This window comes from Agelaius phoeniceus, chromosome W (assembly GCF_051311805.1).
Source record: "Agelaius phoeniceus isolate bAgePho1 chromosome W, bAgePho1.hap1, whole genome shotgun sequence".
NCBI classification, from domain to species: Eukaryota; Metazoa; Chordata; class Aves; order Passeriformes; family Icteridae; genus Agelaius; species Agelaius phoeniceus.
In genome coordinates this window covers 9338362-9351995 of record NC_135301.1, presented here as the reverse complement: position 1 = coordinate 9351995, position 13634 = coordinate 9338362, and positions in this window count along the sequence as shown.

Genomic DNA, 13634 nt, shown 5'->3' with positions numbered 1-13634 from the left:
CCAGCACCCTGCTGCCAATGCAATGGCAGATCGAGTGACCACACGCTTCCTTCCCCCCAAACCACCGATCCATTTTGGCAGTGGGGGAATAGAAGCTGTCCCGAGAATCTTCATCTCGGGTCGGGGGATGTTTTTTCCCCACAGCAAGTGAACGATGATCACTTCCCACTGTTCCCTCTGCCTCTGCAATGCAAATGCAAAAGGTGTTCCCGCCTCCTGCCCCACGGCACCACGCCAAACCTCTCTGGGCTGGGGAACGGGGGCAGTACCCCCGGGAGCCACCTCCCCCACGCCGCTGGGGCTCGCAAGGGACGGCAGGCATTTCTGGAACCCCTAAGGGGGAACATCCGACCAAACACGCACCAACCCACCAAAACTGCTGAGTTTGAAAGCAGGCAGCCGGGCTGCGCCCGCACTCGGCTGCCGAGCCACACCTCCTCCACGGAAGTTGAGAGAGACAATACAAACAACGGACTTCATTTTCAGAAGTCTTCAAACCCCTTTTTATTTTTAACATGCATGCTTTTTTTATATTCTTAAAAAACTCCAAAGTTTACATATTATTCATTGGTCAGAAGAAACAAAGTGCTCATTGGAACAGACAGTTGCAGGTTTCTTTTATTTATCCTTCTCTCTTTCCTGGTTTCCATGTCAACAATCTTGGCAGGAAACTCCTTGAAGGGTAAACAGTTCCTCCCATCGAACTTCTCTCTGGCTCAGAGAAGTCGCTGCAAAACCTCTTCCACAGATTTTGACCATGAAAGGATAACTTGCGGAATGAGATGTTCCCAAAAATGACCACCAGAGACCCTCAAGACACCCCCCCACTCTAATGTACGTGAATTCCAAGGAGTGATTAAAAAATTAAAAGAATTCACAGGAATGTTTGGCACATATGTATGATTTTAAGGAAATATAATGAATATGTATTAGTTACATAGGTATGAACTAGTCTGTTGACTATCTGCGGTACATGTGATAGGAGGAGATATCCCTTGCATGCCTGGTGCCGAAAATAAAGTCATGCTGCTTTCTAACGCTATTAATGACACGCAGAGAGACTCTAAAACTCCAAGACAAAGTGAGTTTTTAAGTAGGTATGATTTTATTTGGCCAGACACGTGTGGGATACCTCCACAGAGACATACGTGCCCCCTGTTCACTCACATTTTCTTTTATCCCCTAGAATGCTACATATGCATCAAGTTTCACAATAGATAATTTCCTGGCTTCCCTCCCTCTCTGCTTTGTATGCTAATCATCTTATCAGCCCTTTGTGCCTGCACAGTTGTTTCTGGTGGTCATCTCAGGGGTCTCAAGAGTTGTAGGGGATGAAGTAGTCTTCCTCAGGATTGACTTTCTGACCCCACTGCCTTGCGCATGCTTACTGATCTTTTGGCCACTGTCCAAGCCAGGAGTCCAGATTCATCTGGTTTCAGGGGCCCAAGGAGCCTCAGTATCTCTGTATCCTTGCATACTGTATCCTGTTCTTGATAAACATCCTTACCCTTATCAGGCATCCTTGCATTCTTTCTTGCTGTTTTGCATGTAGTCCTTTCCTTTTTTACGCAACCAAGGATGCAGCAAATATTAAGCAATGTCCATCATTTATGTGCCTATTCTTAATCAATACCTTCTAATTTCTGTGATTAATATATATCCTCTAGTTTCTGACCCCATGTTTCACTGAGAGTGTTAGAGTGTTTTATTCCAGATTTTTGGTGATGTGGGCAAGAGCTGATGTAATCTAGAAAACGGAAATTATGTAGAGTTATTATTTTGCCACTGTATGCTTGACCAACCTCCATAAATTCAGTAAAAAACTTTAATGTACTATTTCTCAACTTTCTTTACAGAGGAATTTTTTCAATTATGTCAAATTATAAATAAGTAAATTTAACATTTGACACAGCCACACTATGGGAATACAGCTGGAGAGCAGGACTCAGAGCACTGCTCAACTCATGACTGAAGTGGATGTGCTAGGTCTAGTGGGCCACAAGCCCTGGCAAGTCAAGGCAGAACCCTGAATGTGGAAGCAAAAGGTGTGCTTGGTATGCTTTATTTGAGAGAAATCATGTAGGACTGTACATGCCTGTGAGGGTTTGGGCAAAGCTATGATTTAGCAAAGTTACTAAGAAACGCGATTGTTGCTAATTTTAGCTATGGCTTAAAAGGTATATATACATTGAGCTTTTAGAATCAATAAAATTGGCTTCATGCTTGCATTGAGCCAAGGTCCCGTCTCTCTGTCATTTGCCAACACCAGACTACAAACCATTGCTTCTATGCAAAATTACTTCAGAACAAAATGTCACAATGATTCATATGGAAGCTACTTCCTTCTTCAATCAGCAAACATTTTGGCCAGGAAGAACCTTAGGTACATATAGTATGCCTTGCAGCCCTCATCCTTGCTGGAGTTGCCATGGGTTGCTCCTGACAGAACACAGCAAAGGTCCAATCTGGGGGAAGAGGGAGAGCACATCTGCATCTCACCCAGGTACAGGACTGGGATGCAGCTGCAGCATGTCTCCAGGCATACAAGTGATGCCAAAAAGATTAATTCAATTTCTACTGTGTCTGAGCTTTTTTTTAGCAGAGACACTGTGACTGTGAAGTATTAGCAAAGACACTTTGTGGACCTTAAGCAGAGAAACAAGGCATGCAGAAATTGCTCCCCAAGCAAGGACATTACAAGATAAAGAGGAGACATCTGGCTCAGGAATGCTGCTACAGCCAAAACAAGGACCAAGTTTGGGAACTTGGGGAACATGGGGAGGGTTTTTATAGTAATGGGTAAATTATAATATGCATGTAGTGACTGTATGTTAGCAAGGCACTTGTAGAAATAGGGGGGGGCATGTTAGGAGGCGTTATCCCCATGACACTCCAGGCACCTGAATAAATTATGCCCTCTTTAAAATTGATATTAAGGAGTTTTATTTTACCCAGTTTCCAGTAATTTGATGGCAGTAATTGGTGATCCAGATGGGACCTTGGCCTCTGAGCTTTGGCAGATCGGCAGTCAAAAGATATCCAGCCGGCACTGAGGAATTTTCACAGACACCATCTACTGTAGACCGCCAAAGGGCTTGAGGCAAGATTCCTGGGGTAAGTAAAGGCATCATTTAAATTATTTAAATCTTGTAAAATAAGGGGTTGGAGTCCGCAATTAGCGTTCAAGTCCCTGTTGGTAAGCTTATCAGAGGAATTAGCATTCTCCACTGAAGGGTTAGAGCCCTCTTGTCCAGGGTTAAAGTCCCTGAGAAATATTAAGGGTTGGAGTCACTGAGGAGTATCAGGGGTTGGAGTCTCCAAGGGGTTAAAGTCCCCCAGAAGTGTTGTATGCATCTGAGCCTGTAGTTTTGGGAAAGAAAAAAGGAAGAAGAAAATAATTGTTTTGTGCCACCCCAAATGTTACACACCTCCCCTTCCTCCCCAGTCATGTTCAGCTGTTCCCTTTAGGGTGCACATCTGCCACCATCTTGGCTTGGGCAGAGGGGGAAGAAAGACAAATAACACAGAGAAATCAGGGGGCACATTAGGAGTTATCTCCTGTGCCAATCCAGGTGTCTGAATAAATGAGGCCTTGTTTAACACTAAAATTGGTGTTAAGGAGTTTTATCTTACCTAGGTTTTGGTAATTTGGTGACACAAGCACTCTCATTGCCACTACATAGGCCTATAATGAAACAAAGAGTGGAGGAAATGGGAAAATCTAAGAAAGGATAGTGAAATGTAGAGCTGGAGGAAGAGAGGAATAGCAAATAAATATGGAATATGACCCCAAACACAGACCCCAAATCAAGAGAACTGTCCACAGCTTTTTCCAGGTTGAAAGAGTAGCTGGCCTTGTAAAGGAACCAATCTTAGAAGAAACTATTTTAAACTGCCCATCTGATCCTGTCCTTTTTTAGTGACTCATGCTGTTCTGCCTGCTCTCAGCTTCAAGATTCAATCCCATGTTAGAATATCAACTGAAAACATCTGGAGGCTTATACCAATGTCTTGGTTTAAAAGAGAAATGTCTGCCAAGGAAGGTGGGAACCTGGAATGGAAAGATGACCTGTCCCTCCAAATTACTGTAACCTTGAAATTATGGGGCTTCCAGGGAAAAATATAGGAAATAGAATAACAGTTATTTACTAGGAAAAAAAAATATAACAAGACAGAACAAACAACAACACAGTAACAGAAGTTTCCCACCCACTAAGCACTGTTTCCCATTTGGTGTAGTTGTGACCACAACCGGCAGGGGGTGGTGGGGCACTGGTGAGGCAAAAGCTGCAGTAACTCACTTGCAGCCTGCAGGAGGCATTAGCAGGCACTGGCAAAGCAGGAATGGTGCAATGGCTAAATTCTGGCCAGCAGGCGGTGCTAGCAGGCTCCAGCAAGGTGACAGGTGCAGTGACTCACTCTCAGCTGGCAGGGGTGCTAGCAGGCTCCAGTGATGCAAAGGCTTCAGCAGCATACTAGCAGCCGGCAGGGGGCCCTCCAATGCAAGCTCAGAACCTCCCAAGGGGGGCAATGGCGGCTCGGACGAAAAAGGGGGATGGGGTGACCCCGCTCAAGAACCCACGTAAGTGGTGACCGGCCTCGACACTGCCAATGACAGCTGGCACAAGTTAGGAACGTAGGCAGAGACTGACTGTGGCGCTGAGCCACTGTTTAGAAAGAGATCCGTAAGAGATCACCCCGGCTCCAGGCAGCACACCACACAGCAGTTCCAGACCCCCGAGCAGCAGGAAAAAGGAAAAAAGCAGATCCAACTGTTATAAATGATCAACAAGAAAGCCAAATTAATAAATGCAAAAAATTTTATTTTCACGACCAAAATACGGTCCTCAAAAACCACAGTCAAAGAGACAGCGTTGAGCCCGGGATCGGCGCTGGGTGAACCTAGATCTGACCTCTATTGCACTGGATCTCCCTCTGTTCATGAATGCCCTCTCTGGTGGGGCTGTTTTATACAGTTTTTTATGCCTGAGGCAGAGGTGCCCCGATTTCTTTTGTAACCTTGCATATGTATGAAGTTTTCTTTCACTGTGCAGGGTTGGACAATTGCTGTTTCCTGGGTGGTGGTGGGTGCTGATCATGTCAGGGGAAGTAATGTATTCAGATGTATGTTTCTCGATGACTTTGGTTATCTTGACTGATGATGTCTATCAAGTGCTGATTGTCCCTGGGCGTTCCCTGATGGTTCCGGGGGGGGGGGGGGGGGGGGGGGGGGGGGGAGGCCCATCTCCATGCCACAGCCATGTTCTTTTATTAGTTAAAGAGGCATTGTTCTCCTGCTGCCACCAGGAGTTTCGTAATTCCAGTGTGGTAATCTGTCTCCAGGTTGTCCGTGGTCAGAGGCTCCTTGGATGTTAAATTCATTCTACAATTTTTATTTCATACATTTTCCCCTTAAGCATGAATTACTTTACATTACAAATTACAATCCCTCCCCTTCTGTATAAATGCATTAATTCATGCTTCCCACTACAACCTTTATACATCTGTTATCTACGTTTGGCTAAAGCTACCCTTCACCTTTAAGAGTTTCCTACAAGGAGAGGAGGGACTTATTCAGACTTTCTCCGTGTCCTGTTCTCCTTGTGGGACCCCTTGGTATAATTTGTAAACGATACCATCCCCTTTGATTTGTTTTTCAAATTTCGCTAGGACTTCTGCTGCTTTGCTTTCTGGTTCACCTTCCCCCAAGTTCGTGATTTTGGATTTCTTGTTGTTTTCAGAAGCCAACTCCCAGTCCATTGGCGTGGCCGCTATTTGCATGCCCTGTACCACGGAGTGTATCAGCCTAATAAAGCAAAGTGTTAGGCATGGTAGGAATATGACCCTGGCTACTGAACCCATCACAAAAAATATTATCTTTTTCCACCAGGCCCCATCGAATAGTTGGTCCCACCAAGATGCCTGTAGGATGGAATTTCATTTTTGGACTGGGACATGAGCCACCTTTTTGATTTCTGCTGCCAAACCCCTGATGTGTCCGGTTCCGCTGTCTGTCTCTGCCTGGACACGGGTAGGGTGGTTCTTGGGTGGCCCGCCCTTCAAAGGACGAGTCTGGACTCTTCAGTTTTTCGATCTTCAGATTGTTTATTATTTCTTATCTACAGAATTTTCTTTCTGCCTAACAGAGGTCTGACCTGCAAGGCAGCCAAGGGCACTCTGACCACCCACGGGGCGGTCGTGTCTTTTTATACTAAAAACTACGTACATCATATTTACCTTTATTTCCCAATACCTTTCACCGATATTAGCAAGTGCACCTTCACCATGAACCAATCCCCAAGTGCCAACATCACCACAGAAAATGGATGACAAGAAGAAGAAAGAAGAAGGACGAGACACGCCCTGATCCCTCCATCTTGTCTCCATAACCCCCCTGTACCAAAAACCCTAAAATCTATATTTCACCCTTTAAATGTGTTTTTCCTGCACCACTCACTCCCAAGTGACCCTCATGTCCTCAAATAGGTGTCACTTCCTTAGAAGGATCGAAATCAAGCCACCAGACGTTCCTGGCAACATTCCAGGATTTCCGAGGCCCCCAAGGGTTCTCTTGGTAACTCTGGACATCCGGAGTGATGTGCTGAGTTCCCACACTGATGGGTTCTCCATAATCATCAATCTCAATGCAGCACTCGGACTCATTAAACTTCCTACACACTCCCCCTTCTTCGGCCACCAAATAGTCTAACGCTATTCTGTTCTGATACACAAAAGCCCGCATTTGAGAATGCTGCCGGATTAACAACTCAAGGGCCTCTGAGGTGTGGTTTGAGACTATTTCCACAACTTCCTGTAACCCAATTAACCTGTTCAGTAGGTAAATCGGGGTCCTACATCCCCAGCTTCCATCTTGGGCCCATGTGGCCAGCCCATATTATTCTATTATTCTTTCGGCCGGCCATTCTTCCTCTCCCCATGTTTGACTGCCTCCTACGGCAGGAAGTTTCTTTTTCAAACTTCTCTTTTCCCTGTTCAGAGTCTCATACAAGGAAGCCCCTAACAGGTTGCTTTTAGATCGGGGGAGAGTGAAGAATACAGGTTGAATCATACCTAAAGTGCACGATCCTTTCCACTTTGGGGGTAATTCACTATACGCTTTCTTCCCACACATCCAGTAAATTCCGTCTGGGGCTTTCCATCTGATATTTGTATTTCCTGGTTCCTTCGAATATTCCCTTAATTCTCCCAAGGATTGGTAAGGGTTAACTCCGGAGCCCTTGGCCCAACAAAGTCCAATCTTTTTGTTCCATTCACAATTTGTTTCTTTTTTCTAACTCCAATATCCCGTAGGAGGCTCTGGTTGCCAGACTTCGCTCCTACTACTTGAATTTGCCACTAACGTGGATATACACAGGGTATACCCAACCACCTTGGAATATTCTTTTCCTTCTGGACTGATACAAATAGTTCCAATCACTCTCTGATCCAACACCCATCCCTCAGGTGTCTGCGCCATCCTGGAGACCCGAGTGTTATCCCATTTCCAAAGCTGCTCCGGAGTGAAACTCTCACCTTTCCAAGCCCACTTCTTGGCAGATTTCAGCCCCCCACAAATCCAGTAATTTGACAATCCTAGCTCCGTAGCTATTTCCTGGGCAAGGTCAATTAATAAGTTTCGATCTGGGGCAGGTAGTTCCCAGTCGGCATATTGCCTCTCGAGTTGCTCATATTGTTCACTCAAAGTTTTTAACCTTTCCTGCTCCACCCTCCTTTTCCTCAATTCTGACTCCTGTCTCATCAATTCCTGAGCTATCTGCTTCATTTTGCTTTCGGGATCTATACCTTCCTTGTTTTTTGAGAAGCAGAAAGCCCTATCATATTGCAGACAGGCCCTGTCATCATTTGCCTCAAAGAGGTCCAAGATGACAGGCTCACTGTTCAGGGAGAGTTTATTTTCATATTTTAAATTCTTCCCAACCCAATACGTTTTCCCATTCATTATATACATTTCAAGCCTAGTATTATCGTAACACAACTGGTTAATTTGGTAATACTCCACAAAAACCGATTCAGTTTTTCCCCCGACCCACACGGTTCGATTGCATTGGTTACAAACAGGGACTGATATCTGTCCTGCATCCCTTTTTTGCATTTTGTGATCAAATGCTCCTGACAGCCTGTCCTTAACTCTCGCCTTTTGATTGAAACATAATGTTTCTTTGCCCAATCTGCATAATTTCAATTGAGTGCCATTCAAGGTGCAGTACCTGCCTTGCTCCATGATGCAAACTTCCAGGGCCCGGTATGCTGAGACTCCCTCTACTCCTTGTCCCTCTTGGACAATCTGAGTGCATCGCTTGCACTCATCAACAGGGTTCTTCCCTCCTGTGCGAGACAAGATCTCAGTGTGCAGACTGGCTGTCCTGCACACAACTAGGCTCAGGCCCATCAGGATTTCCCATAGGCATACTCCTCTGCCTTTGCCTGTGCCCCCTGGGGTGCCACCAGCAGCGAGGAAGACCATCTTCTCAGCAGCAACAGTATTCTTCCAGGATCTCACTCCCAGACCAAGCCGCATACCTCCTCTTAAAGGCGCCCCACCTTGATATCTTGACCGCATATGCGCTGCAAGGTACTCTGATCGATTTTTGGCACTCGACATCTAAGATCTTGGCCTTAGGATCTAGTTTTCCCCTTATACCATTTTTAAATATGTAATACCACTCTTGAGGGTCCAATTCTATTATTCCTAAATTTGTAGCAAGAGTTAAGATGCGGTCAGTCAGCTCGAGTTCTTCCAAACACCAGGTACACAATCCCTCAGGCCACTGTCCCCTTCTACAATGTATAACATAAACTTCAAGACAGTACTTGCATTTAAAGTACACGAACAGATAACATACACAATTTGGCAGTATAAAACCTATCCGCTCTCCGTAGGTCATTTACTTGGTCAGTGCAGTTTTATCTTTAAGTCCCTAGGGGAAGAGGTGATCCTCCACTCAGGAGTCTCTTCCCGATGCTCTACCTTTTTCACCCGCGACGCGTGTATCCAGCCTTTTTCCGCCATCCAAATGGCTGTGTCTGTTGTCAGAAGGACAAGAAAGGGACCTTCCCAGTGAGGGGAGAGGGGAACTTCTTTCCACACTTTTACAAGTACTTTGTCTCCTGGTCCTATTTTGTGGATAGCAAACCCCAGAGGAGCACTCTGGGATACTATCCCATGTTTCCTTAGTTCCTGTAAATTCTTATTTATGGCTATCAAGTAGGGTTGAATTTGACTATCCTCAAACCTGGGGTGTCCCACCAGCATTCCATGCTTATACGGCATTCCATATTACATTTCAAAAGGTGAGAGCCCCATCTCGGAGTGAGGCATAGTCCTGATATTAAGCAAGTCAAGGGGGAGGCACTTCAGCCAGGACATCTGGGTTTCTACTATTAACTTTGATTATTGAGCTTTCAGTGTCTGATTCATTCTTTCAACCTGTCCCGAACTCAGGGGATTCCACTGGGTGTGGTATTCCCACTGGATGCCTAGAGCCTCTGCCCATTGCTTAATAATTTTCAAGGTGAAATGAGTTCCCTGGTCCGAATCTATGTAATTCACTAACCCATATCAGGGTACAATTTCCTCCAAAAGTATCTTGGATACTGTTTGAGCTGTCGCCCTTGGGCTTGGAAATGCTTCCACCCAATGGGTCAATTTATCTACTATCACTAACACAAATTTGTACCTTCCCACCTTGGGCAGTTGGGTAAAATCAACTTGAATCCTTTTGAAAGGACGGTACGCAATGGGGTGACTCCCCAGGATTGCCTGTCGTGCCTTAGTCTTGTTAACCTTCTGGGAGATCAGGCATCCCTGTACCTCCTGTTTGGCCAATTCATAAATCCCTCTGCACCGAAAGAATTTTAAAAATTGTTCTGCCAGGGCCTGAGCTCCCCAATGTGTTCGCTGGTGCAGCCTCCTCAAAATTCTCCCGAGTATAGCCTTTTGATACCAATTCTCTCCCATCTGGTAATTTCCACTTACCTTCCTCCAATTTTTTCCCAATTTTCTCATAGCTTTCAATTTCTTTTTGGGAGGGCTGAGGAGGATATTCTGGAGCCTCGATTCCTTCAACCTCCGGGATACTTACCATCATCAATGCTGCACTTTTGGCCTCTTTGTCTGCCAGGTTGTTTCCCGGTATCTGAAACTGCATCCCCACCTGATGCCCTTTTACATGTACTACTGAAATTTCTCCTGTCTCCCTTATGGCTTCCAAAATTTGCCTAATCAATTCCCCATGCATCAGTCCCCGTCCTCGAGTGTTGATCAGCCCTCTCTCTTCCCAAATCTTCCCAAATGTGTGGACCACCCCGAAGGCATACCTGGAATTGGTAAAAATTGTTCCCTTTCTTTTTTTCAGCCTTTTCAAAGCCCTCAGGACTGCGTACAACTTGCAAGCCTGTGCAGACCATCCTGCGTTCAGAGGACCCGCTTCTATCACTTCTCCCGTCCTCCCATCCACAACTGCGTATCCTGATTTCCTTTTCCCTTTGATCACTCTGCTTGATCCATCCACGAACCACTTTTCTCCCTCTTCCAACTCCTCCTCCTCTAAATCTGGTCTTATTTTGGTCTGCAGCTCCACCACTTCCACACAGTCATGAACAAACTTTTTCGAGACCTCCCCAAACAAAAACTGGGCTGGATTTTGTGCTGTCGTTGTTTGCAGTTCCAAATCAGGCAAGTGGATCAAAATGGCCTCATACTTCAGCAACTTAGCATCCGTGAGCCATTTATCTGCCTTTTGTTGTAGTACACCCTGCACATTATGTGGTGCAAATACTACCAGCGGGGCCCAAAAGTTACTTTCTTTGCCTCTTCCACCAACAATGCTACAGCTACAATCACTTGCAAGCATGTGGGCCAACCCCTGCTTCCAGGGTCCAGAAGCTTAGACAAGTAACCTACCGGTTTCCTGGCCCCAGCCCAGTCCTGCATTAGTACACCATGGGCTGTGTGACTGCTGACATCCACAAACAACTGGAATGGCCATTTCACATCGGGGAGGCTCAGCACTGGTGCTGCCACTAGTGCTTCCTTCACTCCCTCAAATTCACCTTCGTCCTTTTCTGTCCATTTACTTCTGTCAGTGGTGAGTTTCTCATATAAAAATTTCACCTTCTCACTGTATCCTTCAATCCATTGCTGGCAATATCCCAAAAGCCCCAATAACTGTCTCACCTCCCTTTTTGTCCGTGGGGGAGGCAGGGCAATGATCCCCGTCACCCTCTCAGGGTCTAGTTTCTTCTTTCCCTTGGTTAGCCAATGTCCCAAATGCCTGACTTGGGACTCTGTGAACTGCAATTTTGACTTAGACACTTTTAATCCTTTTTCCCCCAAGAAATTCAAGAGCTCTATAGTGATCATCCTTACATCTTCCTCCCTTGGACCAGCAATCAACAAATCATCCACATACTGTAACAATTTTGTTCCTTCCACTGGTACAAAGTGACTCAGCACTTGTTCAAGGGCTTGCCTGAACAAGTTTGGGGAATCCACGAACCCCTGAAGCAAAGATGTCCACCTAAATTGATGCTTTCTGTTCATTTCTGGGTCTTCCCACTGAAACGCGAAGTAATCTCTACTGTCCTTTGCTAAAGGACAAGTCCAGAAAGCATCTTTCAAGTCAATCACACTGTACCACATGTCCTTGGGAGAGACATTATTCAACAAAGTGTAAGGATTCGAAACCATGGAGAACAGTGTCTTAGTCCTCTGGTTCACAGCCCTTAAATCCTGCACTAACCTATAACTACCATCTGTTTTCCGCACTGTCAAAATTGGGGTATTGTGTCTGGACATGCACGGTTCCAATGTTCCTTTTTTCACCAGTTCGTCTATCACCAGTTTCAGCCCCTTCCTTCCCTCCATGGGAATGGGGTATTGTTTCACCCTAATAGGGTCTTCAGGTCTCTCAATTTCAATGCAAATTGGCTCTATGTCCAACCTCCTGGCCTCCCCTTGGGTGTACCAAAACTTCGGGTCAATTTTCTCCTCATCCTGGGCGGTGAGTTGATACAACTTCACCGTGAGTTGGGAATTCTGCACCACTAGACTAATTTCTAGTGTCACCATCAAATCCCTTCCCAGCAGATTGTATTCTGCCTCTTCTACTAACAACATATTTCCAATACAATGCTTATTTTCTGATTCTATTTCAATGTCTTTTATGATTGGAACCTTAAATGGTTCCCCTTTCGCTCTGATTACCATCATAGTATCATTACTTATAGAACATCCTCGTGGTAATCGCTGGACTGTGGTCCATTTAGCTCCAGAATCTACTAAAATCCAAACTTCCTGCCTGTGGGGTCCTAGTCTCAATTTTATCAAGGGCTCCTTCGATGTCCCGGACCCCAAATTGAAAAGACCCTGACACCTCTAATCTTCCTGAAACATTTTCTCGTCTTTGTCTTTCTTGGGACAATTCCTCCAAATGTGTCTCTTCTGCTTGCAGTAATAGCACTCAAAGTCCTTTTTCCGATTGTTTGAGCCCTTACCTTGGGAAGGGTTCTGTTTCTTCTACGGCACTGACTTTGCCGAGTCTCGGACCTGCTCCTGTTTCTGTGCTTCCCTTACCGCAGCCACTAACACTTTCACCTGAATCTTCTGCTTCTCCTCATCTCTCCTCATGTAGATTTTCTGGGCCTCCCAAAGCAATTCCTGTAACTCTTTGTCCTGCCATCCATCTATCTTTTCCAATTTCTTTCTTATGTCTTCCCATGATTTTGCCACAAATTGGGTTTTTCAACAGGACTGCCCCAATCGGGGATTCAGGGTCTGTCCCAGAATGCATTCTGAGGCTTTTCCTTAGCCTTTCCAACCACTCTGTGGGTATCTCATCCATTCCCTGACACTCTCTGAGCACCTTGCTCATATTTTGCCCTTTCGGCACCGCCTCCCGTATACCTTGTATCATCATGTTCCTAAGATTTATCATCTTTTGTCTGCCTTCCTGTGTCTGGGCGTTCCAAGACGGCTTCTGGTCCGGCCACCTCTGGTCCCCTCGCTCCCCCTGTGGGTTCTTGTGTTCCCAGTCTCTGATTGCGGCTTGCCTGATCATCTCCCTTTCCTCATTGTTGAACAGTGACCTTAATATCGCATTAAGGTCCTCGTAGGTGTAAATGCTGGCCTCCAGAAACTCATCTAATCTTTCTGCCACCCCCAACGGGTCATCCATCAATTTTCCCATTTCTTTCTTGAAAGCCCTGACGTCCCCGGTATCAATCAGCGCGTGTACGAAGCCGATAACTCCCAGAGCCGTTGGCACCCGCCGTAAAGGGAAGAGGTTGGGCTTTTCCTCCTCATCCTCGCTATCATCAGTGGTCATTCTCCTTGTCCTTCACCTCATTCAATGGGCTGGAGGAGAGTTGGCTTTGTTTGAGGGGAGGATTAGTTTGTCCTCTGACTTGGGTGGTGGCGGAGGCTGGGGCTGCTCACATGGGAGTGGAGGTGCCAAAGACCGTTCACATGGGAGCAGAGGCGCTGTTGCCTGTTCACATGGGAGCAGAGGCGCTGTTGCCTGTTCACATGGGAGCAGAGGCGCTGATGCCTACTCCAGTGGAATCGGAGGCACTGAGGCCAGCTCCTGTGGGAGTGAAGGTGCCAAAGCCTGTCC